Source organism: Myxocyprinus asiaticus, chromosome 6, assembly GCF_019703515.2.
Source record: "Myxocyprinus asiaticus isolate MX2 ecotype Aquarium Trade chromosome 6, UBuf_Myxa_2, whole genome shotgun sequence".
NCBI lineage: Eukaryota > Metazoa > Chordata > Actinopteri > Cypriniformes > Catostomidae > Myxocyprinus > Myxocyprinus asiaticus.
The window spans coordinates 50,012,313-50,017,959 of record NC_059349.1 but is presented as its reverse complement, the minus strand read 5'-3'; positions in this window follow the sequence as shown (position 1 = coordinate 50,017,959).

Genomic DNA, 5,647 nt, shown 5'->3' with positions numbered 1-5,647 from the left:
TCAACAAGTACATGATTTGAGATTATTTGATATCAATGTCCACAGCACAAAACAATACGGGACGAATTGCGCACCAAAGTGCAATACTTTTTTGTTCAAATCTCTTAAGTATGAGCAATAGTAATTGTGATGTTTGCGTTGGCAAACACTACTAATAATTAGAGGTGTATGTTCTTCTCTGTGGGCCTAGACTAGTAGACTGCAGTAGATTTGATTAATTCCAGCACAAAAGAACAGGTCTTTATAACCATAAGACAAGAAATCAAGAAAAAAATAATAAATAGAAAAAAAAAAAAAAAAAAAAAAAATGCACAATTTGACACCATCCCCTCCCACACTAGGAAATACAATTTTTAGATCCAATATGTTTTGGCGCCCTGGAAATGTATCTGGTGTAATTAGCACCTTGTTACTCTAAGCAAGATTGACAACAGAAGATCTGTTTCATAAGTACGACCTGTGAAAATGTCTCACTCTTGTTTTTTTGCTTTTGTTTTTTTCATGTATGTGTTCATATGTTGTTGATTTTTATTTATATATATATATATATATATATATATATATATTCATGCATTTTATGTCAATCATGGCATACTGGTCTATAATGCAAGTATGCTTGTACTGGTGGTGTTGTTTGTCATGTCAAGTTTATTTCTAAAGCACATCTAAAACAACAGAAGTTGTCCCAAAGTGCTGTACATCAAACAGATAATAAGAGGGGGGGAGAAGAAAAATAAATAAATGAAATTTGCTGTTACTTTAGCTTGTTGGCACTTTAGATGAGCGTGTTATTCTCTAAATATTCCCATCAAAAATGCTGTATACAGAAGACTATCGCAAATTAACAGTAAGCTGTATGCTTGTATTCCATTCCGAACATCGATGTATTGAACAATCAACAAAAATACCTATTTTAATCACTTTTTATATGTTATTGTCAAATGTTTTCCTGTTTTTGCACACTAAACACTAAACTAAAAAATTTAAAAAATAAATTTTAAATTAAAATTTAAATAAATTTAAATAAATTTAAAAAATATTTTTTAATTTTCTTTATTTATCACACATTATACATTTGCACATATACAGTGAAATTCTTCTTTTTCACATATCCCAGCTAGGCTGGGGTCAGAGTGCAGGGTCAACTAGACCTTATTCACAGCAGCGCCATCTTTGATTTTTGACGGGAATGGCAACGAGGCTATGACGGATAGACGTACAGTCTCATCAATGGGTTTTACAGTTGTTTAAGTGTTTTTGGATCATTTCCCCAACGAAACATTGAAAAATATCTTTTCAAGAAATTTCGAAAGACAAGAAACTCCAGACAACATGAACTGAGGAAACTTCATCATGTAGGTCCTTGTGGTGGCGCGGTCACTCACCTCAATTCGGGTGGCGGAGGACAAGTCCCAGTTGCCTCCGCTTCTGAGACAGTCAATCCGCGCATCTTATCACGTGGCTCGTTGTGCATGACACCGCGGAGACTCTGCATGTGGAGGCTCATGCTACTCTCCGCGATCCACGCACAACTTACCACGCACCCCACTGAGAGTGAGAACCACTAATCGCGACCACGTGGAGGTTACCTCATGTGACTCTACCCTCCCTAGCAACCGGGCCAATTTGGTTGCTTAGGAGACCTGGCTGGAGTCACTCAACTGCCCTGTATTTGAACTGGCAACTCCAGGGGTGGTAGTCAGCATCAATACACCGAGTGTCCTCCTTTAAACAAGCCTCGTTAAACCGAGACGACCTTCGTAGGACAAATGGAAACAGAACTTATCATGGTTGCTATGACAGCACGCCACTCTTTAACAAGCACGAGCGCTTTGAGTGAGAAGGGAACAAAGTCCATTTGGAAGAGAGTGTATGAGGTAAATTTTAGGGGAGTTATAATGATGTAGAGAGAAAAGAAAATAGATTTTACAGGTGTACTTTTAGTCTATAATACTTTATTTTAATTATGTATTACTATAATTATACATATTATATACTCTGCACCCATCTACTGAGGTATTTCAACTTGGGAATTCACACTACTTGCGTTTGAACATCATATATTTGAGCAATTGTCGTCATTTTATTTATTTTTTTCAGACAATGATGTTCATTTCTGTTGAAGCGAAGAATTGTGGGTTGTGAGTGCCCACAAAGGATACACCTCATGCATCCTCCGAATTCCCAGAAAGAAGGTCGCATTCAAAGGCTGCATTTGGAGTGTCCTACTCGCTTTTCTGAAACGAGACAGACTCAATGGCATATGCGGCTGACAAATGCGATCTCCAGAGAATGCAGCCTTTGAAACGAGACACACCCTGTGTCCAAATATCCATACTTCCCTACTATATAGTATGCCTAAATCAGTATGCCAGTGGAGTAGTGTGTCCGAATCCATAGTATTCATAAGACAGTAAGCGAGAAATGCTCAGATGACGTACTACTTCCGGCAGGAATCCGAATCCTATCCCACAATGCATCGGGAGCTGAGGAGACGTCATGTTCAAATGCTGGATTTAAAACAAATGGCGGAGAACCGCAAGGCGGAAGGCTGTTTTCAACAGTAAGTGCTGTATACAAAAAGAACGTTGCTCATTGTGCTTAAATGGTGCTTGTTTAACTGAACTTGAGTGGATTATTTTCACGGTTGTTGTTGTCACGTCATATATTCTGGTCACGGGACCATGTGTACATTCCCGGATGTTAGTATGTCTGAATACTATTCATACTGCCTCTCGCATAGCATAAGAACATATTGTTTTAATGGCCAAGAAGTGCGTTTTTCATCAGATACTGTACATACTGTGACAGTACGCAGTTTCGGACACAGGGACAGCTTTAGGACACATCTGGGTAATTTCCTGCATTTTCGGTACTTGCGCTCTAGGTCCTCATGGTGGCGTAGTGACTCGCCTCAATCCGGGTGGTGGAGGACGAATCTCAGTTGCCTCCGCATCTGAGACCTAGACAGACATCTTTGACAGCTGCGCTGCATTTCAGCATCATGCGAAGGAGCCCCGCGTTTTTAGACGCCATGTTAAGTTAAAAATAACTTCAACATTTCAAACTCGTCTGAAGACACTATGTCATTGCGTTGCATCTGAGTGTCTGAATGGCCCCTAATGGACATAAGAAGTCCAGTTTGTGTTTTTCTTCAAAGTGTACCACACGGTGTTACTTTTAAAAAGATATTTGTATTAAAGGCCGCATTGAGTTTTGTAGGTTAGGCCTATGCGGCTGTAGAGAGCGCGTGACAGCCGTGTGGTGCAGCGCTAGTGTTTGATGGCACTATTGATGGGAAAGTTGTGAGGAAAGTCACAGAGCCACAGAGGAATTTGATTACCTTCATCCATTATCCGCACAGTGAGCGACGGAGAAACTCGCCATCTGTCATCCGTTTCATTAGCATCGTCAACACCTGCCCTGCCTGTTTACCACCTCTCTCTCTCTCTCTCTCTCTCTCTCTCTCTCTCTCTCTCTCATCCAGATTTTTTTCAAACAAGCTTTTAATGAAATAATAAATGTTTTTTTGTGCTCCTGTAAATATAGTTTTATTCTGTTTAGGTGAGCATATGTGCTTCATATATGAGAAGTTTCAGAAGTTTGTCTAAAGAAGTTGTACAAAGAGAAGAAATATTTAAATACTTAAGCAACTGATTTATTGAGTTCAGGTTCTTTAGGGCATCTGCATAAATCGGATCAAAATCATTATGATACGACTGGAGTTCAGGCTGACATTAAATGACTTACCTTATCTATCCATCCATCTATCCATTAAAATTTTTTAAAACAAATAGTCAAAATAACATTGTGAACCACCAGCTAATGATGAACAAACATGACAGATTGCAAACTACAACATCTTGCCATTTCAGAAATTAAGGTAACAAAAGAGTGGAGGAAACAGTCCTTCTGGTTACCGAAGCATTCTGCAATCCTCCAACCCTCTCTCCAAAATCCCCAGGTGCTGCTGCGGGGCCCATTAGCGCCCGAGTCCCTGCCTCCAGCAGGCCATGCGTGTCCCCAATGACACTTTGTTGGATGAGAACCAAGTTTTCCCCCATCTGCAGTCAGATAGCTCACTTCTGTCCAATCACAGGACAGGAAGACAGGCGGGCAGAGCCCTGAAGAACAGGGCAGTCCCGGTGGACAGGTGGAACAGAGAAACATCATGAGCTGAACAGCAGAACTGTGTGCAGTGTGACAGGAGGACAGAGAGTAAAACATGACTGTCAAAAAAATCAACTTACTGTTTATTAGCTTGCATGCCTATAGTGCACTTATTTATTTATTTATTTATTTATTTATTATTTTATTCTTATTCTTATTCTTATTCTTATTCTTATTATTTTTTTTTTCTTTTTTTTTGGGTGAAGTAAATAAAGCAGAAAAGATCAAGTACTTTCTACATTGAATAATGTAGTTTAAGCATGAACTTGAAAATGTTAAGTACTCAGTTCAAACATGTAAATGTGAATGCTTTAGCTCATAAGAAAATATTATTTATGATTGTTTCTATCTTTTCAATACATCATCATGTACCAGTCCTAAAGTAGAAAACCTTGTCATACAGAGCATTCAGAAAGTATTCAGACTCCTTTATTTTTATTTTATTTTTCACATTTTGTTATGTTGCAGCCTTATGCTAAAATGCTTTCAATTATTTATTTTTTTCACATCAATCTACACTCCATACCTCATAATGACAAAGGAAAAAAAAAAAAAATGATTTTTGATAACTTTGCAAATTTATTAAAAAGAAAAAAACTGAAATATCACATTGACATAAGTATTCAGACTCTTTGCTGTGACACTTTAAATTTAGTTCAGGTGCATCCCATTTCTCTGGATCATCTTTGAGATGTTTCTACACTTTGATTGGAGTCTACCTGTGGCAAATTCAATTGATTGGACATGATTTGGAAAAGCACACACCTGTCTATATAAGGTCTCACAGCTGATCAGAGCAAAAACCAAGCCATGAGATCAAAGGAACTGCCTGCAGAGCTCAGAGACAGGATTGTGTCAAGGCACAGATCTGGGGAAGGCTACAAAAAATTTTCGGCTGCATTGAAGGTTCCCAAGAGCACAGTGGCTTCCATAATTCTTAAATGGAAGAAGTTTGGAACAACCAGGATTCTTCTTAGAGCTGGCCACCCGGCCAAACTGAGCAATCGGGGGAGAAGGGCCTTGATAAGAAAGGTGACCAAGAACCCGATGGTCCAGCGATTGTGTGTGGAGATGGGAGAAAGTTTTAGAAGGAAGGACAACCATCACTGCAACACCCCATCGATCTGGGCTTTATGGCAGGGTGGCCAGATGGAAAAAGCCTCTCCTCAGTACAAGACACATAAAAAAGCACCTAAAGGACTTAGACTGTGAGAAACAAGATTATCTGGTCTGATAAAATGAAGATTGAACTGTTTGCCCTCAATTCCAAGCATCATGTCTTGAGAAAACCAGGCACCTCTCAACACCTGCGCAATACCATCCCAACAGTGAAGCATGGTGGTGGCAGCATCATGCTGTGGGGGTGTTTTTCAGTGGCAGGGACTGGGGGACTGGTCAGTGTTGAAGGAAAGTTGAACAAAGCAAAATGCAGAGATATCCTTAATGAAAAACTGGTCCAGAGCGCTCAGGACCTCAG